The sequence below is a fragment of the Protopterus annectens genome, chromosome 2.part1 (genome assembly GCF_019279795.1).
Source record: "Protopterus annectens isolate FY-2018-M chromosome 2.part1, PAN1.0, whole genome shotgun sequence".
NCBI classification, from domain to species: Eukaryota; Metazoa; Chordata; order Ceratodontiformes; family Protopteridae; genus Protopterus; species Protopterus annectens.
The window spans coordinates 1,939,867,514-1,939,891,598 of NC_056729.1; positions in this window are offsets into that span (position 1 = coordinate 1,939,867,514).

Here is a 24,085-nt window from a genome sequence, read left to right on the forward strand (position 1 = left end):
CTGGTGACTCCCTGTTTGCCAGCTTCGTTAGAAAAACATGGAACTCTCTCCCAACTATTCTAACTCAGGAACCCTCGCTAAACCAGTTCAAAAAAGGCCTCAAACAATACCTTATGGGACATTGGCTCTGTCCGTGTACCAACCCTGACTAACTCCTACCCTAAAAATCTGTCTAATGAAAGCCACTTCTGTCTTCCTTGTTTACTGATAGCAGCCACATCTGTCTGATATGTAACAAAAGTCTTTATACTCCCTCTCTGATACCACAGAGTATGTAATTTCGTAAATAAGCTGTAAGTAATTTGTAAATAGTATCTACTTCAGTATGTGCTGCTTAACAACTCTTGCATATAACCCTACTTCTACCTTATTCAACATGTATTTTGTAATCACTTTCACTTTTGTGTAAGCCCCCTCTACAGGAACACCTTTATAAGTACTGTATAGATATTATTGTTTTTTATAAGTGGAATTGTTTATTTTTTGTAACCTGGAGCTTTTCTCCCTGGGCCTCCACTGAAAATGGACATGTATCCAATCGGACTATCCCGGTCAACAAATGTAAAATAAAATAATAATAATTTACCTCAGGAAAAACTCATATGTCTCTGGGAGATAGAAAATATCATAATAAGGTTTCTGTAACCACACTTAGAGGGCCAGTAGATGATAAGTTTGGGAAATTAATCTATCTGCCATTGCACATTAGGGTGTTGTTACATATGTCCTTCCTAATGTATGCAGTCTAAATCCTAGTTCTACCCAGCCATTCATATTTAAATGCCACCACTTTATACGTGTCCTTAACTCCAACATCATTTCAAATCACAGCTTCAAGCATACAACTTTAAGGCTGTCTCCTAAAACTTCAATCAAACTATTAGACAAAAGAACCACTTCAGTTACTTTATATTTTCTAACTTTGTAGGTCAGTATCTGTGCTGTGGGAAATTAGTCAGACCACCTAGGATAAATCCTTAAAAAGCTTCATTTCATATAGCTATAGAAACTAACAACACTACAGAATGGATGCATAGCTGCCCTCTTTAGTCACTCTGCAGACCTCCTCCTGCCAACACTACATATTATCCTACAATAATTTGTTTGTTTATTTCTTTTGGCTTTTCCCGGTTAGGGGTCGCCACAGCGGAACTCCGGTCTGCTAATGATTGGTAGTTGATTTTTACATGCTGAGTTGCCAGCCCTGATGCACAACCTTCAACGAAGGTATGCCCATTCACGCATGTCTCCACGCAGAAGACGCTCTAGCTGAGAATCGAACCGGACAGCGTCTTACTGTGAAGCGACAATGCTACCGCAGCACCACCACAATTAATCTTTCCTAATATCTAAGTGTTTTTAGTTCCTTTATATCTCTCCCAACATGTAGTTTTAATCTATTTCAGTATTCGTTGTTCTTTCTGCTCAGTCTCAGTTCTCATCAGGCCATTGTCTCTCCAGTGTAATCTCAAAACTTCTGAAGAGTGTATATCTATCTATCTATCTATCTATCTATCTATCTATCTATCTATCTATCTATCTATCTATCTCTCTCTCTCTCTATATATATATATATATATATATATATATATATATATATATATATATATATATATACATTTTTTTCAAAATACAGCAAGTCGGTCCCACTTTAGCGAAAGTGCAATTTCGTGAACATCAGTTTACAGAAGTATGGTACAGTGGGGATAAGGAAATATACCCTTTTCCTCACTGTAGTGTGATCCCAGAGTTAGTATATATAAGTAGTGGGGGTGTGGGGGGAACAGCTCCCCACATGGGGGTGCAGGGTGGGTCCTTCAATCAAAATGTGATGGAAAGTATATTCCATCAACATAATAGGATCAGCCTTGCTGTGATCTTTCCACCTCTACCCTAAACAACAAGTGCAGCAGTTACTTTGCCCTGATCCTCCCATGTGGGGAGTCACCAAGGGATACTTTTCTTCAGAAATGGCCCTCTGGTTTTCTTTATGCCTTTCCTCTGACTCCATTAATCATGAAATTTCTACAAAAAGTGACCGGGTTAAACAGAAAAGTAATCCTCATTGCATCATATTGACCTCAACAGATTTGGTTCCCCTTCATCTGACCTCACTTACTTCACCATCTGTGAATTCTGGATCCAACTCCAGACTTCCTGTCTCACCTGACAGGCATTATTCACCCAGGATATACCAAATCTGGGGCTGACTGCCTTGGTTTCTCCAATTCCCTTAATAGCCAGACAGCCTATGCTCTCCTCTCCAGTCAGACACATATTCCTGCCTTTCATAAGCTATCTACACATAAGCTATATTCCAGTAAATGGAAAAGATTAATTCACTGGGCACTCCAAAATAACAATGATCCCTTCTCAACTGCTATTCATGGCAGTCTTGATTTTTTAGCCTAGCTTTTCAAAGAAGGGTCAGCATCTTCAACAATCAAAGTCCAATTAGCAGCAATATCCAATTTTCATGTTGGTTTTTAAGATTCTTCATTTGCTTCACATAAACTCTGCAAAGCCTTTCTGAGAGGAAGTCTTCTTTTAAAGCCACTTTATAAAGACCATACTCCCCTGGGACATATATTTGGTGGTACAGGCTCTCATAACCCTCCTTGTGAACCACCAGCTAAGTGTGATCTCAAGTTCCTTTCTTGGAAAAATATTTTCTTGGTAGCCATAACTTCTGCAAGAAGAATTTCAGAGATTTAAGTCTTGTCTTTCCAACCACCATATTTGATTTTTCACAAAGACATAGTATCTCGGTGTACTAATCCATCTTTTTTGCCAAAGGTAGTATCAGAGACAAATATCAAACAGTCTTTATTTACTAGTATTTTTTTCCAAAATTTGAGAACAAAGGTGAATATTTGTTACATTTATTTTACGTTTACAGACAATTGCATTTTTACCTTCATAGAACTAAGAATATCAGGAAATCTGACCAATTATTTGTTTCATTGTAATACATTAAATTGGGTAAACCAGTCACCAAAGTAACCTTAGCTAGATGACTCACTAATTGTATTTCATTCATTTATAACCAACTGGCCATTGCCTTACCAAAACCTTTACAAGCACATTCAACTAGAGCAATGACAGCTTCATCTGTCTTCCAGTCCAGGCCGTCTATGGATGACATTTGTGCAGCAGTGACTTGGGCTACTCCCCATACCTTTATTACTCATTGCAAATTGGATCTGGACTCCAGGCATAGAGCATCATTCAGTTCAATAATGCTGAGGAACATCCTGGCTTGAGTCTACCCAGGATCTAAGGTAACTGGGGGCTCTGTTCCATTGATTGAGGATAGAATGGAAATTGATAACATCAGATAGACGAGTTCTGTACTCACCATAATATTCCATCTGTGTTGTCCATTTTCATTCTTCCTCAACTCCCCACCCACCAGCCCACTCCCTTTGAACTTCTAGAAGAGTGAGTGTTCTTAGGTTGGCACTTCCCTTGTACTGAGCTGCAGATACAGTCTCTCTATATCTTTCTGATATTTTCTTTTACTTCTATTAGCAAACAAGATCTGAGGTACTTAGGAATGGTGCATTATGGGTAAGGGAGAAGCTCAAGAGTTTTTTTGGTTACCACAAGCTACTGTAATGGCCAAGTTGGATCTGAGGAATCAGATCCGAATCCATAGGTTGAGGAAAAATGAAAATGGACAATACAGATGGAACATTATGGTGAGTTCATAGCTTCTTTTTTTGCATGTTTTCTTATTCAGTAACAAAAAAAACTTCTGCAAATCCAAATCTAGAACTTCTCAGAAAAAATTAAATTAGATTACCTCATATATATTAAACTTTAAGATGAAATTATGATGCAGTATTAAAAAAAAGCTTGAAAATTGGAGTTCAGATATAATATAACCATGGTTACACACAAAGTTACTGAACATTGTAAACTTTTCAATTTTATTAAGCATGCTTCCTTATCAAATTAGCATTTACATTTTTAGATAATGCCTTTTGGACTCTGAAGAACAATAATATAGTCTATCATCTGTACTCAAAATTAATGTAATTTGCTTCACTAAACTATGCCATGGTACAGTGGCTTCCCCTCAAACGGGTTAGGTCCTTTTCCTTCAAGAGGCACCTTGGTTATTGTTTTCCTTCTTCTTTTTGGTCTACATAAGTTTACTACAGTCTTCCCTAGATCCTACCATAACCTACAGGTCACAAACTTGTCTTACTTTAGAGCACTGTGTTTTAAGTAACTACGCAGTTGTCCTGCATTGACATTACTCCTCTTTCTTCTTGCTAGCCACAGCTATATTGCAAGACCCTGCCCACTATAAGGACATTGGTTTGTGTTTCAGCAGATAAGCAGTGCACCCAGAACATCCTATCCACATTCAGGTGGCTGTAGGCTGAGAGCTGTTGTAAAGTTCTGTAGTGCTCTTGGTAGTGACTCCATCCCCTTTTACTGCTCCAGCCCAGAAAATGGAACATAGCTGAGGAAGCAAAACATATGTTTTCTGGACTAGCAAAAACTGATTATTTCTATTTTTCTAAAAACAGCTCTTTGTAACACTGTTAAACCAGGAAGTGAAGAAAAGCAATCTTGGGATTGGATATCAGCAATAATGCATGGTCGTTGCAACACTTTGAAAAACATCTTTTAACGCCTTCTATTACATTATAACAAAGAGCTATAACAGCATCATGTTGCATTTCCTTATGCTGTTATTAAATAATTGTCAATGCTTACTGCTGCTGTTCTACTGAATTCAGAGGGTGATGAGGCTCAGCAAAGAGCTAGTATGTAGATGATACAGAATAGCTCCATTTGAAGAATGTTTTGCTAAACTGTAAATAAGAAGAGTGATAGGGCCTTGCTGCATTTCCTAACAGAGACTGTCAAGATCACAGGAGAATAAAATGACTGCAACATATAGTAGAAAGGGTTTTAAAAAATTAAGAGATATGAACATGGTCTTTGACCATAACATATTCTTTGGCTGTTTAAGTTTTATTCCGCTAAATTTGTTCTCTTTGCCTTCAGTGTATCTTTAGCTTTAGTGTGGTCTGTCATGGGCAAGCAATGGTGACAAAACTTGGAAAACAAAATCCAATGACAGCTAGCCATGCCATAAAAGCATTCATGTGATTTCAGTAGTAGTTGGTATTGCAGATGTTTGCACAGATTCCACTTTTTTAGATTGTGGTTTTATAAGCCTTCAGCCTGTGATGCCTGTGCACTGGCCCAGTAATCAAGGACCCTCAATCCTCACCACTAGCACCAGTGAGGGGCATGCACATTGGGAAGGATAACAAGAACACATACAGTAAAGTACAAATTCCTTAAGAGAACACAGAGATCACAATCAGTCTGAGGCTGGCTTCTTCCTTTCTCTCCGGATCCCAATAAGACTCACCACTGTCACAGCTATAGCATCCAGATCTTAGCCTAGTGGTCAAACTAAAACCTCCTGCAAACTCTCTGTCCAACCAGTACTTTGTGTCCCTGCCCAAATAGCTGACACACACACACACACACACACACACACACACACACACACACACACACACACACACACACACACACACACACACACATACTTTGAGATATGAGTTATATGCAAACACACAGACACTCCTGGGGAAGGCTGGCAAAGGTTCTCCAGCTATGCCCCCTTCTCTCCAGACTATAAGGTAGAAATCACTGCCACCAACCACTAATATCAGCTACTATAAGACCCTTCCCCAAAAGGTGACCAGTTTCACTGTGTAATATCACTCTTATTTTATTTATTTTTATTTATTTTACATTTGTTGACCGGGAAAGTCCGACTGGAGTGAGGTCCATTTACAGCGGAGTCCCGGGGAGAAAAGCTCCACTATTATACTATATGTACAGTGGGAATTTTACAATACAAGATATTATTTACATTACAAGATATACATGCAAGAAAAACATGATTAAAGTGGTATGTTCCAACTAACAAAAGGACTTCATTGTAACAATACAATCATCAGAAACATCACATTTGCCAGTATAAATAGACAATATTTTTGCTATACAAGTTTAAGTGTGACCAGAGGAAGGCCCTGTATGGCAGTTTTGAGGAGTAGTTAGTGCTGTAATATAGAGACAGTAAGCAGAATATAGAGGAATGTAGGAAGTATTTGAGGAGAGCAGGAAAGCATTTATGTGATGCAAGGACAGAGCCAGGAATTCAAGAGGTGTGATTTGAGTGATTTTTTAAAGAGTGAGATAGAAGGTGCCGAGGAAATATTCTGGGAGAGGTTATTCCACATTTTTGCTATGGTATGAGCAAAAAGAGCTTTACCTGCAGTGTTATTGGCTTGAGTTATACGCAAAAGGGTTTTGTTGGATGAGCGGAGTTGACGGTTTGCTGAGTATTGGTTAAGTAGTTGGTTTAGGGCAGGAGTCTTGTGGGGATTATCTAAATAGTAAGTGTGATTGAGCAGCAAGGCTATTGGAGTGGCTTGGACAGTATCACTAAATACATGCAAGTACTCTAGAGCTTAAATTATCTCTACACAAAACAACCACAGTTGAAAGGTTTAAAAATATTTAATAAGTAATAAAAACATAATGCTTATTTCTTCAACACAATGACATTACATAGTTCAGAAATCACAGGAAAATGTTTTAAAACAATACTGTAGGATAGTCTGACATAAATATAGAAAACAGATAGACTAATCTGGCTAAATTCCTATGTAACTCTAAGAGAAATACTAAGTTCTTAATAAACTACTTACATACAGAGCAAAGAAGTGCTGGTGAGTTGATGTGTTCAGGTTCAGACAAAATCCAAAATGACAAATCTTTCTCTCTGAGATAGTCTTAAATTGATATACACATTATTTCTGAGTTATTTCATATTACATCATTTCTGATACCTCTGCTGAAGTTTCCCAGGCTTACAGAACTCAAAATTTAACATTTGTTTGTAATCTTGCACCTCACAGGAAACCACAGCAGTAATGGACACTTTACGTATAAAACCTAATAATTAACTCTTGTTCTAAGACAATAGAAATAATTTCTTAGTCCAGACATCCTGTCTCTGAGCTTGAGATCAAACAGTCACAACAATGCTTCACTTATTATCTTTCTTCCAGCAGGGTGCACTTTGGTTAAATTTTTGAAGCTCAGAACATATAACACAGTTTTTTTTTTACATTTAGTTTTCTTACGTTTGTAAAAACATGCCTGTTGAGCATATTAATATTTATAATGACATAGACTTATCTACAAAATTCTATCTAGCTAGGCTTGCAGCCTTCACATATCCTCCCCCCCAGAGAACTCAAGCTAGTTTTTCAAGTGACTCTTGAGAAATGTTGCTTGAGAGGGTTAGGTCTATTTGAATATACCTCACCCCATTGCCTGTCTTGAAAGCCCATCTGCATTGGCATTGCTAATTCCACTGCGTTGCTGCACTGACAAATCATATGCTTGTAACCCAAGGCTCCACCTTAGTAACTTGGTATTCTGCTGGCTGGCTCAGTGTAACCATGTTAGGGGATTGTGATCTGTAACTACAGTGAATTTTCTTCCATACCGATAAGGCTGAAGTTTCTGTAGTGCCCACACTATGGCTAGACATTCCTTTTCTACTGCTGCATAGCATTCCTCCCTGGGTTGAAGCCTATGACTGAGATAATCCAGTGGGTGCTCTTCTCCCTCTAAAGAAATCTGGCTACATACAGCCCCCAACCCATGATTCGAAGCATCCACCTGCACAACAAATTATTTGCTTTAATTGGGACTGGTTAGCACAGGGGGTCCTCCCAAAGCTTCTTTAAGCTTCTGGAATGCCTGCTCACATGCTGTGGTCCACCCTACCTTATCTGGCCTGTTTTTCTTTGTCAGGTCTGTGAGGGGAGCAGCTATGGTACTATAACTGGGGGCAAACTTTCTGTAGTACATTGCTGTCCCTAACAATGTCCTTATCTGCTTTTTGGTAACAGGTGCATGAATGGCTTCCACTTTAGCAGGTTCTGGCCTGGTCTTACCACTCCCCACTCTATGCCCAGGTAGGAGACCCCTGCCATACCCACCTGACATTTGCTCAGCTTAATGGTCAACCCTGCGCTCTGTAGTCTGCCCAGCACCTCCCTGACATGCTGAAGGTGTTCTTGCCAGGAATGACTGTAGATGGCAATATCATCTAGGTAAGCAAGGACAACCCCTCCTACTCCTGCTAGGATATGATCTACCAGCATCTGAAACGTTGCTGGGGCATTTTTCTTCCCAAAGGGCATCTTTGTTAACTCATACAAGCTAAAAAGAGTCACAAAGACTGACCTATCTCTAGCGATGGGAGTCAAGGGCACCTGCCAATAACCCTTGGTAAGTTCAATGGTTGTAAGATACTTAGCCCCACCCAGCTGCTCTAGGGCTTCATCTGTCCTAGGCATGGGGTAAGCATCTGACTCTGTATTACTATTTAATTTCCTGTAGTCCACACAGAACCTAGTGCTGCCATCCTTCTTTGGCATCAGCACCACTGGGGAGGCCCAGGGACTGTTGGACTCTTGAATTACTCCTAGTTCCAACATTTCCTGTATCTCCTCCCTCAGAGTCTGTTTGGCTCTCTCAGGCACCCTATAAGGGGCCTGCCTAATAGGCCTTTGGGGTCCTGTATCCATGTGGGGCTGCAACAGATGGGTGCACCCTGGTTTTCCAGTGAACATGTCCTCAAACTCCTGTAACACTGCTCGGATTTTTTGCACCTGGGTAGGAGAGAGCTGCTGGGACATTGCAACCCCTTCCATTGAGGTGGCTGTTAGAGCCTTACTGAGGAGATCAGCTACCAGATCTCTCTCAGACTCCTCCTGCAATCTACTGCAAATACTCAGCACAAAGGCCTCCCTATCATGGTAAGGTTTCATCATATTAACATGGTACAATGTGTGCTCCTGCCTCCTGCCTAAAAGTTCTACTATGTAGTTAACATCTCTGACCTTCCTTACCACCTTGTAGGGTCTCTCCTAAGCTGGTTGCAGCTTGTTGTGTCTGACAAGAATGAGAACCATTACCTGCTGCCCTACAGCATACTCTCTAGCTTGAACATTCCTGTCATATCAGACCTTTTTCTGCTGTTGGGCTTCTGTCAGCTTCTCCTGGGCCAAGCCCATGAGTTCCCTGAGCCTTGTCCTGAGGTTTAGGACATATGCCACAGCAAACTCCTTGTTAGAGTCACACTAACCTTCCCACTCATCTCAAATTAAATCTAGAGGTCCTCTTACCCTATGCCCATACAGCAACTCAAAGGGTGAAAAACCTATGGATTCCAGAGGAACCTCTCTGCCAAATATTTGTCCCATTACCTCTTAAACTGGTCTGCAAATGCCTGTAGCATGGACTTGAGTGTAGAGTTTAACCTCTCAACAAGACCATTAGTCTGGAGATGATAGGGGTGGTCTTTAGGTGCTTCACCCCACAATACATCCACAGACAAGCCAGCAGATCTGACATGGAATTGACACATCTGTCAGTCAGTATTTCTTTTGGGAAACCTACCCTGCTGAAAATCTCTAACAAAGCATTTGCCACATTTTCTGCTTCAATTCAGGACAAAGCAACTGCCTCAGGGCATTTTGTAGCATAATCTACTACCACTAGGATATACTTTTTCCCTGTGGAACTTGGGGTACTCAGAGGCCCCAAATATATATAGCTACCCTCTGAAATGGCTCCTCAATCACAGGCAAAGCCATCAAAGGAGCTCTCACCTTGTATTCTGCCTTGCCTACCTTTTGTCACTGCTCACAGGTCCTGCAGTACCCTGTTACATATATGGAAAATCCAGATAAATAGAAGTTCTGCATAATATGTCTCTTTGTACATTTTATGCCCATAAGACCTGCAAAGGGAATATCATGAGCTATGGCTAGAAGCACCAGATGGTAGGCTCTAGGCAGTACCAACTGCTGTATTCTCTCACCTTCTAGCCCTCCATCAGGGGTCCACTTTCTATACAGCAACTCTTTGTCCATTATACAGACTTCCCCCTTCCCTTGAGAATCAGGTGCCTTACTAGCTACCTGCGTCAGGCCTTGTAATGTACGGTCTGAAAGCTGAGCCTGTCTCAGCTCTGTCTTTGTAACCCTTCCCAGCTACCCTTCCACAGGAAGTCTTGCATCCTCTGACAGTGGTACTTCACTGTCAGCCTGGGTGCTACTATTCACCTCTGCCCTTGCAGTCACTGTGCCCAAGGAACAATCAGTACTCACAAACAGCTGTGACTCACCTCCAGTCTCACTTCTACAGAGTATCTCCCTCCCTGAAGTAACCACCTCACCATTCCTGGCTGCAAGTATGCTGTCTGACTGGGTCTCCCCCCAGGCTACCAGACCCACATGCTTGTCTCCAAACCTGACTGCATGTAACTGCATGAGCACATGGTACTGCATTATCAAATCATTCCTTATCAGGACATCTGCAGGGATATCCTCAAACACATCTATTTGCTGGCTTCCTTTTCCACCCTCCCAGTCAAGGTGAACCCTATCCAAAGGTAATTGGAATGGGGTCCCTCTTAAAGCTCTGACTGGACTAGACTGCTCAGACAAGTAATGCTCCTCTGTAAGCATTGCAGACTTCCCAATGGTTATGTCAGAGGCTGTGTCTCTCTTAGCAATGGCCTCTTTGCCATTCACTACAATAGGATATAACCTCTGGTGGTAGTTTGGTACCCTTGTTGTCTCAAGACAACCTACTATTGGCATTTTGTCCTTCCCACTTACTGGCTCCCTCACCTGTTGTTCCCCATCTTGTCTCCATGGACATCTATATGCCACATGGCCCCACTGGTTGCATTCAAAACATTTAACCGTAGGTCCTGGACAGTTACCTGGACTAGTGGCTTCCCCTGCTAATGCCATACTCTTTTTGGGCAGTCTGGGCTGCCCACCATGGGTTCCTTTAGACACATGAGTAGTACTGGGGTTCCCTTTCCTGTGCAGGACTGCCCTGCTTGCTAGGTATAGGTCTCCCTTCTTCCCCGACTCCTCTGAAGTAGCACACTGTCTATCAGCTAACCAGATCCTCATGTTCTCAGCCAAAGTGCTAAGGGCTTGTTCCCTCACCAAAAGTTTGCCAATCCTTCAGTGGTGGTGGCCTGACTTCCTCATTACCTCCATGACTCTGGTGAAGAGTCAGGATTTCCTTTTCATGCTGCCTCTGCCTCTCCTTCTCCTCAGCTTCCAGGCATAGCAGTTTCTCATTCTCCTCAGCCTGTAGATGTCTCAGTCTTTCTGCTGCTTCTGTTTCCAAATTCCTGGCCTCCAACTCAAGTCTCTTTAGCTCCAGATGGATTTTTAATTCCTCTGCAGAAATGGTTGAGCTGTCCATTCTCTGAGTGTTGTACATCTCCATGGCCAGTCTGATGGTCCTCCTGGTTGCTATTCTCTGATGCAGCTGGGAGTAAAGCTGCAATCATGTCTACTTTAGTCAGGTTTCCATGCACCTGTCATTTAGCCTGGCACATCATAGTCAAATTGCTCCTTGCCAGCTTACACACATTTTGAGATATGAGTTATATACAAACACACTGACACTTCTGGGGAAGGCTGGCACAGATTCTCCAGCTATGCCCCCTTCTCTCCAGACTATAAGGTAGAAATCACTGCCACCAACCACTAATATCAGCTACTATAATTCCCTTCCCAAAGGGTGACCACTTTCACTGTGTAATATTACTATTATCCAAATAGTAAGTGTGACTTAGCAGCAAATCTGTTGGAGTGGCTTGGACAGTATCACTAAATACATGCAAGTACTCTAGAGCTTAAATTATCTCTACACAAAACAACCACAGTTGAAAGGTTTAAAATAGTTAATAAATAATAAAAACACAATACAATACTTATTACTTCAACACAATAACATTACAGAGTTCAGAAATCACAGGAAAATGTTTCAAACCAATACTGTAGGATAGTCTAACATAAATATAGAAAACAGCTAGACTAATCTGGCTAAATTTCTATCTAACGCTAAGAGAAATACTAAATTCTAATTAAACTATTTATAGACAGTGCAAATAAGTGCTGGTGAGTTGATGTGTTCAGTTTCAGACAAAATCCAAAATGCCAAATCTTTCTCTCTGATATAGTTTTAAATTGATAGACACATTATTTCTGAGTCATTTCACATTACATAATTTTTGACACCTCTGCTAAAGTTTCCCAGGCTCACAGAACTCAAACTTTAACATTTGTTTGTAATCTTTCACCTGCCAGGAAACCACAGCAATAAAGGACACTTTACATATAAAACCTAGTAATTAAGACCCTTCCCAAAAGGTGACCAGTTTCACTGTGTAATATCACTATTATTTTATTTATTTTTATTTATTTTACATTTGTTGACCGGGAAAGTCCGACTGGAGCGAGGACGATTTACAGCGGAGTCCCGGGGAGAAAAGCTCCACTATTATACTATATGTACAGTGGGAATTTTACAATACAAGATATTATTTACATTACAAGATATACATGCAAGAAAAACATGATTAAAGTGGTATGTTCCAACTAACAAAAGGACTTCATTGTAACAATACAATCATCAGAGACATCACATTTGCCAGTATAAATAGACAATATTTTTGCTATACAAGTTTAAGTGTGACCAGAGGAAGGCCCTGTATGGCAGTTTTGAGGAGTAGTTAGTGCTGTAATATAGAGACAGTAAGCAGAATATAGAGGAATGTAGGAAGTATTTGAGGAGAGCAGGAAAGCATTTATGTGATGCAAGGACAGAGCCAGGAATGCAAGAGGTGTGATTTGAGTGATTTTTTAAAGAGTGAGATAGAAGGTGCCGAGGAAATATTCTGGGAGAGGTTATTCCACATTTTTGCTATGGTATGAGCAAAAAGAGCTTTACCTGCAGTGTTATTGGCTTGAGTTATACGCAAAAGGGTTTTGTTGGATGAGCGGAGTTGACGGTTTGCTGAGTATTGGTTAAGTAGTTGGTTTAGGGCAGGATTCTTGTGGGGATTATCTAAATAGTAAGTGTGATTGAGCAGCAAGGCTATTGGAGTGGCATACATGCAAGTACTCTATTGCTTAAATTATCTCTACACAAAACAACCGCAGTTGAAAGGTTTAAAAATATTTAATAAGTAATAAAAACATAATGCTTATTTCTTCAACACAATGACATTACATAGTTCAGAAATCACAGGAAAATGTTTTAAAACAATACTGTAGGATAGTCTGACATAAATATAGAAAACAGCTAGACTAATCTGGCTAAATTCCTATGTAACTCTAAGAGAAATACTAAGTTCTTAATAAACTACTTACATACAGAGCAAAGAAGTGCTGGTGAGTTGATGTGTTCAGGTTCAGACAAAATCCAAAATGCCAAATCTTTCTCTCTGAGATAGTCTTAAATTGATATACACATTATTTCTGAGTTATTTCATATTACATCATTTCTGATACCTCTGCTGAAGTTTCCCAGGCTTACAGAACTCAAAATTTAACATTTGTTTGTAATCTTGCACCTGACAGGAAACCACAGCAGTAATGGACACTTTACGTATAAAACCTAATAATTAACTCTTGTTCTAAGACAATAGAAATAATTTCTTAGTCCAGACATCCTGTCTTGAGATCAAACAGTCACAAAAATGCTTCACTTATCAGCTTTCTTCCAGCAAGATGCACCATGGTTACATTTTTGAAGTTCAGAACATATAACACAGTTTTCTTTCATTTAGTTTTCTTACATTTGTAAAAACACACCTGTGTATCATATTAATATTTACAATGACATAGAATTATCTACAAAATTCTGTCTAGCTAGGCTGGCAGCCTTCACACAGCCTATCACGTAGCCCAAATACAGGGTTATCTTCATTCTGAACTTGTTGATAAATAATTAGCCATCAGCAGAGATGAGAATGTAAAATGGCTTAGCTTTGAGTAAATATCATTTAGGCAGATTACTGCATATCTGATGTAGGATCTAAAAGGTTTGACACTTAGCATCTGTATTATTGCCGGAGCTTCATGGAGACTAATAGGCCAAGTATCTTGGGCTAGTGGTATTTTCCAATAGTCTTTGGTTACATCTAAAACAGACATAAGTCTTCCCTTTTTCAATTAGTGTATCTATTGTAAGCATAAGATATGAATTAAGTTTACATATGTGTTTAGTTTCCAGAAGTCTTTACAAAAAGTTGTCAACACATCATTTTCAGGTACCGTTACAATGGGACTATTCCATTCACTCTGCCATTCTTCTGTAACTCCAAATGTATATATCATTCTCTCTTTGGGCCCAACTGTTTTGTACTGAAACTTCAAAATTATAGGGTGTTTTAATTGTATTTTCTCTCCAAGCACAGTTTCCATGTTGTTCTGAATTCACGATACTCTGACAATAAGACCAGACTTCTGAGTACAAATATTTTGCTTCTTGCTTCTGAGACACACATAGTGTTTCCCCAGTTGTGACTTCATGACATACTGCAAGAACCTTAACTTGCTCTGGAAGCATTCTTTCTACTGAAACTGCAGTATGAGTTTCTTCCCATGGTTTCTAAACATTTCTATGATATACCTATACGGTTCCATTTTTTTCTCCAGACATTTCAACTCATAACTCGCTTTAATTACATTTCTCTTTTATTTAAAAGGACCTTGCCACTTTGCAAGAAACTTATTTTCCACAGTGGGCATACAAGTACCTTACCTTTTGCTTTGGACACTGTTAGATGAACACTTATGTTACTTTGGTCCCTGTTGTTCTAATATACCCTATCTCTATGCTCTGTCACTATTAGTCAGTTTTTAACCTGTTCTGCAGTCTGAAAGATGCCCTATTAGCAAAACTTGTGGGTGCCTGTCACATATAATTTCAAATGGTGTGAACCCAGCTGTGGCTTGTGGTACATCTGTCTTACTATAAAAATAAAATACAACAGCAGTTGTTCCTAGTTTTACCCATCTAGATGTATAGCCATTCACAAGATAAACTTCAAAGTTTTGTTAAAGTGTTTAACTAGCCTGTATGTGCGAAGGTGATATACAGATATGTTATTTTAATTTAAAGCACTGGTAAAGTTCATGAAGCACTCTGGACATGAACAAAAGTGCCTTGGGTAGTAAGATTTTCTCATGCAATTCATGCCCTACAGAAGAGAAGTACTACCTATTTTCCCATTGACTCTGTTTTGGCTCTTGGCAGGCATACCTTAGCATAATTTTTTTTTAATCAATAATTACTAGGATATATTGATGACAGTTATTTGACTTCCCGTGTCCATCGCTATGCATTCAAAAGAAAACTCTACAATGGTCAAAGGTGTCAGAGGGTTCCTTAATCTTGGGTTGGGTGCTGTCTTTTGGCATTCAGGGCAGACTGCACAAAATTTCTTAGTCTTTCATAATACATAATCAATAAAATTTATCTAAAATTCTAGCCTTTGTTTTTCATCATTCCTAAATTACCTAAAATATGTGTTCCTGTGTTGATTTCTTTATAACTGTTCCAAAAAGTTTTTTAACTAATATCTGTTTCTCTCTTTGGTTAGTCTTTATAGTGCATCATTTCTTAACTAAAAGTAGGGGTATGCAATGAACTTGTTTTATTATTTTGTTTTCTCATTCATTCTGTCTAGGTTCTCTTTCTAGCTCTACTAAAGATACTGAATCTCCTCTGAGCTTTTTTGAAACTGACAACTTATCTGGAGTTCAGCGAAGTCGTTACTTTCCTTTGTCCTCTGATGTGAAGTGGAAGCCATGACATTTTCTATAAATACTGATAGAGATTTTCCTTGTATCGAGTTCATCCTCTTTGAAGTGCATTTCCTTTAAATAAATTATTTCTACAAAATATTCCAGCTAATTCTACTTTTCTGCTTCAGGGTCATTTTTAGTCTGCTTTCATTTTAGAGCCTTCCTATTATTTATGTCTGACTGTGATTGCTGGGAGGACCCAGATTTTAAGATGTGTTCAGGTTTCCCTTTTTCTTTTTGTTTGGTATGACACCCATCTGCTGTTCATTCATTTTTCCCTTAGTCTGTTCTTACTAGGAATCTTTATTTCTCTGTCCCCCCCCCTCTTTTTTATCAGTTCATCTGCTGCAGCTTCTTGGTAAATCACACATTCCCCATCAGTTTTTATACCAAGTTCTTTCAGTATTATAACATCAGTCCTTTGACAAGACTCAGCAGTGGCATAATCTAACCTTTCGGCTAAGACCTAAATATTAGCTGGTCTTGCGCCTTCTAATTCTACATTGCTGGAGCTATGTTCCTGTAGTAAATCTGGGTGAACTATCCCCCATAACTTCTGTAGTTCTTTAAACTGAAAAAAATGTTTTCCAGTGATTAAATCATAAAGCAAATTGGTTACCAGTCCTATAGGATGTAAAATCTTAAGTTCATAGGTTCATAGGTTCATACTAGGCTATCTGCCCGAGGGCATTTACAAGCCTAGCCCATAGTTTTGTGGCTTACGCCACCCCTTTAGTATGGGGAACTATACCCATTATTTTGCTGTGCCTCTGTCGAGCAGTGACACTGAGGTAATCCCTGGGGTATATCTGCGATCTCCCATCCATTGGTCAAGATTTCTCTTGAACAAGGCCAGTGAGGTGCTCTGCCTCACATATACCGGGATTTTATTCCACAGCATAGGGAGTCTTTGGGTGATGAATCTATCCCTCCAGCACGTCCTATTAATAGCCGTGTCGAGGTTTAAGTCTCCCGCCCTTGTGGCTCTGACGGATCTAGATTTGTTGAGGTGAAGCATATTCATCAAATCTGGGTTTGACATGGCCTTGTATGTTAGGCAAAGGTCACCTCTGAGCAAGCGGTAAGCGACTGAATAGAGCTGGAGTTCTTTCAGTCGGGCAGCATAGGACAGATGTTTGAGACCCTTTATCCTTTTGGTGAGGAACTTTTGTGGCCTCTCCAGCTGCTGCAAGTGTCGGGTCAGATACATTCGAATGGGGCATTGTACTCAATCATTGGTCTGATGAGTGATGAGTATAGGGAGACTATGACCTCCCTTGATCTAGATGAGAATCCCTTCATGATAAGGTGGGCAATGTAGAAGGTCTTCCTAACTACTTTAGCTACATGGGTGTTGAATGACAGACTACTATCAACCTGGGTCCCCAGGTCCCTGATAACTTCTTCTGTGCTCAGTGGATTGCCACCTATATGGTAGCTAGGGGTAACCTTGTTTTTCCCGAAGGGTATGACTATGCATTTTCTGGCATTTAACTTTAGGCCATGGCTCTGGCACCAGTTATCCATTTCTGTGAGACCCTTCTGAAGGATATCTGTGTCAGATGTGTTTTCTACTATGGCCCAGTTTGCAGTCATCTGCAAACTTTGTCAGCCATAACCATCCTGTGTTTGCTTGTACTTCGGAAAAGTAGATGCCAAACAAGAGTGGGCCCAGGACTGAGCCCTGTGGTACACCACTTGTGACAGGCTTTGAGTCTGACATGGCGCCAGCAACTCTGACCCTGTGGGTTCTGTCACTCAGCCAGTTTGCAACCCATCTTGTGATGTATGGGTTAACATTTAAGCTGATGAGTTTTTCAATGATACCCGAGTGGGGTATTGTATCGAAGGCCTTCGCCAGATTGAGGTAGGCTGTATGGACTGCCTTTCCCTCATCAATGGCTTTGGTGACTGTTTGAAAAAGTCAACCAAGTTTAGAAGGCATGATCTGCCTTTGACAAAGCCAAACTGGGATGGATCCAAAGTCTGCAAATTCCCTATGTCTTTATTTATGAGGTCCATTATGATCCTCTCCATGGCTTTGCAGATAAGGCTTGTCAAGCTAATGGGCGGTAATTTCCAGGGTCAGTGGAGGCACCGCCTTTGTGAAGTGGGACCACAGTTGCAGTGCGCCACTCCTGGAGTGCGTATCCAGAGGTAAGACTATGATTAAACAGCTGTCCTAGCTGTGGGTTTAATTCCTCGTTGAGTTCGTGGAGCACACAGCCGGGGACACCATCAGGTCCCATGGATGCTGTGTTTTTGCTTTGGAGAGAGCAGTTCTCACTTGGGCGTTGGAGATGTTTGGGGGCTGCAATCGCTTGGTATAGATATCTCTCCTTTTGGGGAGGGGAGAAGTTTGCACTGAACCTGTCAGCCAGTATGTTGGCAATGTCTGTGGGATCAGTAATCTTCACATCATTTTGAACTAGTTCTGAGCATATCTGGGAGTTTCCTCCCAGGTTTCTAACATAGCTAAAGAAGGCCTTATGATTGTCTTTTGAGTCTTTAGCTATTTTTCTCTCAAAATTTGCTTTGGATGATTTTATGAGAGCTCTTAGTTTTTACTTATAGTGATCAAGGGTGTCTTACCTTTTAAGAATTTTGCTCTATCTTGTAGTAGCTTCCTCCTTTTGTTGTAGAGTTTGTTTATAGCTGGGGTCCACCAGACTGGACGCTTGCCTTTGGTACAAAGAGTCTTTGTTTTGCTTGGGATTGCCTTATCCATGCAGTCCTGCAGGTGCTGGTAGAAGGCATTTGTAAGTGATTCAGCGGCTTGAGTACTGTTTTCCGCCGGCTCGGGGGCCTTAAAGGAGACCACACTAGTCTTTAGAAGTGTGAAGTCGGCTTTCGAGAAGTTCTTTACTGTGGTCTATTTATTTCAGCTGGGAATGGGATGAGGACATCCAGCGAGATTAGTTTGTGATCTGATCTCACCAGTGAGGGGTATACTTCGGTGTTGAACATTGTGCTCCCATGTTCGTGATGATGAGATCAAGTATGTTTTCTCCTCTTGTGGGGATGGTGACTAGTTGTTCCATGGCATTTGAGTTTATGAATTCCAGGAACTTTTGGGCTAGGGTGTTTGGGCTTGAGTAGTGTTCCCAGTCTATATTAGGGTAATTGAAGTCACCTAGTATGATGGTGTTTGGTGATACATTTATCCCTCTAGTGTTTTCAGGAAGGCCATGTGAGGTTCCTGAGTTTGTGAGGGTGGCCTGTAACATGCTACAATTTGCAGAGCAGTCTTGCCTATGGTTAATTGCACCTGGATGGTCTCCGATGCATCGCGCGTTGCCACCAGTCTTGAGGTGTGGGTGTCCTTGATGAATATGGATACCCCCTCCTTTCTTGGTATTGTCCGGATTTTGGGGCGGACGCATGATAAGAGGTAAAACCTGATAGTGCTGGGGTGCTCTCAGGAGCCTTGAACCAGGTTTCTGTCACTGCACAGACATCGATGTTCTCCATACTGAGAAGGGCCTTGAGTGCGTGCATTTTGAGATTTAGACTTCTGGCATTGAGCAGCATTACCCTTAGTTTTTCCTTTTTGTGTTCTAGGGTGGTAGGTTTATAATTTGAGCCTTGCCTAAAAAGGCACTATGGGGTGGCAAGAGCCTTTGCCAATATCCGAATCCCAGGGTGACAGGTGCAAGCCGTCCCTTGAAGCAGCATGGCTTGTCCAGCATGTCATCCCAGGCAGACAGACATTGGATCCCCTTTGAATGACACCAGAGTTTAAGCCAAGTGTTAAAGCTGATCATCTTATCTCTGTATTGTGGCATCATTCTTGGTGAAGGTAGGATACTGCTCAAGGTCAGGGTCATACCTGCCTGGGCTACATAATCAGAGAGCTCCTCAATGTCTCTTTTCATGTAGTCCAAGGAGGTACGTCTCAGGTCGTTTACACCAGCGTGGACAATGACTGAGTCGTATTTGTACCTGCTGTTGAGAGACCTGAGTGCTTGCGTTATGTGGCGGATTCTAGCGCCCGACAGGCAGCTTACTGTGACCTTCTCCTTACTCAGTCTGGTGGCGGGACGCCAGTGTGTCTGACTATGGAGTCACCAATGACTAGTGTGTCTGGCATTGTGTTTGGCCTTAAGGGCTGTGACTGTTTGACACTCTGACTGTGAGGTCTATGTGTTGCAGGTGTTGTGTTCTGAGGTGGTGGTTGTTTGGGTGTCTGCTTTGGTGGCCTCTGCTGTTTTGGTAGATTTTGATCAGAGCCGCTTGAGTATGTCTTTGTGTGTTTATGTGTATGATTTGAGGTTGTGATGGTACTATGTGAGACTGGGTCTATAGTGTGTGTGGTAACCTTCTCCTCCTGACTGGTCTTGCCAGTCCTATGTTGAGAGAGCTCAGCCTCCAGTTTGGCCATATAGTTGCATCTCGCATGTATTTGTGTTTTGTGGGAGGAGGAGAGGGTTGTCTGTGTACATGAGGCAATTGTAACATTGCCTCAATATTCCCAGGTTCACCAGCTGAGCAGGAGAGGACACTAGCAACTGATCCCTCGACATGCTAGAAGGACTAGACAAAAACTTTAAAAGAGATTCGGGGACGTGGGTGACCGAGAAATGGGGTTTGCCTTTTGGGGTGCTATCTATAAGAGTGCCGTATCAAGGTAATAAGTACTGTAGGAGCAAGTGCTAGGTTTAACAGATAGAGAAAAGTCTACTTGGAGTCAAGTAGAGATGATCTTTTAGGTATTAGAGAAAGTGCTAGTAACAGGGATGCTTAAAGGTAAGATTGAAAAGAATGCACTCTGCAGTGTGCACTAGAGAAGTTAGATATGAAAGTAGGTAACTTGAGTTTTACCTGTTTAAAAGTTAAGGTTTAGTGGAGAGTTATTATTTTTAAAACAGCAAGATGGACTGAAAGGGTGGTTACTTTTGTATTTTGGTACTATGAAATACTGTAGGATGGCCAATAAATTTAAATAATTGAAGGGGTGGGATTTCAAAAGTGATGGTTTTGTGATTACTCACATAAGCCAGTGAAAGTAGAGAGAAATGAGATATATGGTCAGATTAACATAAGAGGCGGGCAACTAGAAAGACAGTGCTATTTAACAAGACAACTGAGGGAGGGAAAAATTCTGCCTGACTCAGAACAGAGAGAGCTGTGGTCTCTTTTGAAGTTTTAATATGCTGTTAAAACAGAATGCAAGCAAAACACAAGGTAAAGAAAACAAACTACAGTATTCAAAATATAGAAAGGCAATACAGAAATACAAAAAATAACAGAAAACTAACCTTTCCTTCACAGCAAAGTGTAGCAGAGTCTGGATGAGCCTTTCTGGTAAAGCACCAGTTAACCAATAGAATCCACATTTCTGCATATTGCTGCAGTTACACAAAAGGCACTCTGGCTTTAAATTTCAAATTATTGACCATGTGGACCTTTTGAACTGGAAGGAGACCTCCCTAATCTTTTAGAAAAAAAAATAACTACTGTAGCAGCTGAAATTGAACTCTTTAGAAAACAGGGGTTTAATTATTACTGCTCCATAAAAGGCATACTAGATCTCAGAAAACTGGCCCACTGTTTAAAAGACTATTAAAAGACTGATATGGGACTGATTAATGCTGACAGTTGCTTATATTGTGTTTAAAAACAAATATCAAATGCTGTTTACTTCTTTTAGCACTAACTTACAATGTTATTTCAGTGGTTCATGTATACATTAATCACTTTTGATGGTGCCACATTAAATGCAACTTTAGATTTTAAACTGAACACTTTTGTTGCACTTTTTCCTTTTAGGCAGTGAAAGTCTGATCATACACACAATGTGCATGGGCCATTTCATAGGTTCATATGGGTATGTACTAGGCTAATGGCCCTGGAACCTTTAAAAGCCTAGCCCATAGGATTACCCTGGCATCATGCCACCCAACCTTAGTCCCCAGTGCCTCTGTCGAGTAGAGCCACTGCAGTGATCCCCGGGGTGAATTTTCTATTTCCCATCCACTCATCAAGATTTCGTTTGAAGAGGGTCAGTGAGGTGTTCTGTTTGACATGTATGGGAAGTCTATTCCAAAGCATGGGCAGTGTCTGGATTATGGACCGGTCCCTCCAACACATTCTGTTGACTGTGGTAATGAGATTGAGGTTTCTGGAGTGTGTGGTGCAGAGGGATTGGGATTTCTTTAGCTGTAGCATTTCTAACAGAGCTGGGTCATACATGGCTTTGTAAGTCAAGCAGAGATTGCCTCTAAGTAGGTGATATGAGACAGAGAATAGGTGGAGTTTTCTGAGTCTGTCCATATAGGACAAGTGTTTAAGGCCTAGGGTTCTCTTTGTGAGGTATTTTTGTGGCCTCTCCAGTTGCTGCAGGTATATAGTGAGGTACCTGTCAAATGGGGCATTGTACTCAATGATTGGCCTAATAAGGGAAGAGGAGAGGGAGACAATGACCTCTTTCTTCCTGGATGCAAAACCCTTAGTAATGAGATGTGCCACATAGAAGGACTTTCTGACTACAGTGGCAATGTGGTGGTCAAAAGAGAGGTTGCTGTCTACCTGTATTCCCAGATCTCTTATAACGCCTTCTGTATTCAGTGGACTACCATCGATGTGGTAATTCATGGGAACCTGTTTTTTCCCAAATGGGATGACGACACATTTTTTGACATTGAGCTTAAGGCCATGGTTCTGACACCGGTAGCTGGTCTCAGTGAGGCCTTTATGTAACATCACTTGGGGAGTTAATAATAGCTCCTAACTTGCAATCTTCTGTGAACTTTGTCAGCCAGAGTCCCTTCATTTTGGCCTGGACCTCAGAGAAGTAGATACCAAACAGGAGAGGACCCAGGACCGAAACCTGTGGGACTCCACTCATGACTGTTCGGCAGTCTGACTTGGAGTCAGCTACTTTCACACTGTGGGTTCTATCTGTGAGCCAGTTTGCAACAAACCTAGTGATATAGGGGTTGATGCCTACCTTAGTTCATTTTTCTATGATTCCTGAGTGGGGAATGGTATCAAAGGCCTCGGACAGATCAAGGTAGACTGTATGAACCACCTTGCCTTCATCCACAGCTCTTGTGACTGACTCAAAGAAGTCAACCAAGTTAAGCAGGCATGATTTACCCTTCACAAAACCAAACTGTGTGGGATCCAGAATTTGGGGATTCCCTATATCCTTGTTTATTAGGTCCATGATAATGTGTTCCATAGCTTTGCATATCAGATTCATCAGGCTAATGGGGTGATAATTCCCAGGGTCTGTAGTTGTTCCTCCTTTATGGAGAGGGATGACTGTAGCAATGCGCCATTCGGTAGTGACAAAGCCTGAAGTGAGGCTGTGATTGAACAGGGCATACAGGTGAGGTGCCAGTTCACTTGTTAGTTCATGTAGAACACAGCCAGAGATATTGTCAGGTCCCAAAGAAGCTGTATTATTGGCCTTGGACAGTGTTGTTTTAACCTCTGCAGCAGTAATACTGGGTGCCTGGCAATCTACTGGAATTGTGATTGGTCTTTTGGGGGGAGGGGGTAAAGTTGGCACTGAATCTGTTGGCCAGTATATTGATAATATCTGTTGGCTTGGTATAGGAGGTACCATTGTGCAGTTGCTCAGAGCAAATCATGGTATTGTCGTGGAAATTTTTTTTGTTAAAGTTGCGATTACTGTTGAGTGCACTCTCAAACTAATTGTCTTCTTAGATAGATGCCACACTTTAACACATCCCCATGGCCTTAGTGCTTTATTGTTAACATTTTTCACTGTATTTCCAACTTAGCAATTATTTTTATATTTTGCATCCTTCTTAGGTTTCCAGTTGTATATCTATACACATGCTCATTCATATTATGATTTGTTTTTAGCTCACAAACCTGATGAAGTATTTATTTGATATGAAAGCGATCTTTGTTAAAAGTTGTATATTTATTAATATTTATTGTGGTAAATGTATACTTTTTGTTAGTTAGTCATTTTTTTAGTCAGTTTGATTCTTATTTAGTAAAGTTTTGATTAGTTGTTTAGCCTATACAAAGTGTTAACAAACTGGTGTTAGATTGTAATTTCTCTCAAGCGTTCTAGATTGAGGTTTAGTTAGCACAGTCTATGATTGCACTATGGTAATAAGGGGGAAGGGGAACTTGGCTAAAGGAATGTTTTTAATGCTTTTAGTGCCCTTAACAGAACTACCCTCTGTAACTCCTCTCTTATCCAAACAACCTGATTATAAATAAAGAATGTTTTTGGTACTTTTCAGTATACTCAGCTAGGATCACTTGTTTGTGTTTCAGTAAAAGATATTCTATTTTTAACTCAACTGTTGAAAAACTTCTATTTTCTATTTGATTATTTTACACTTCAG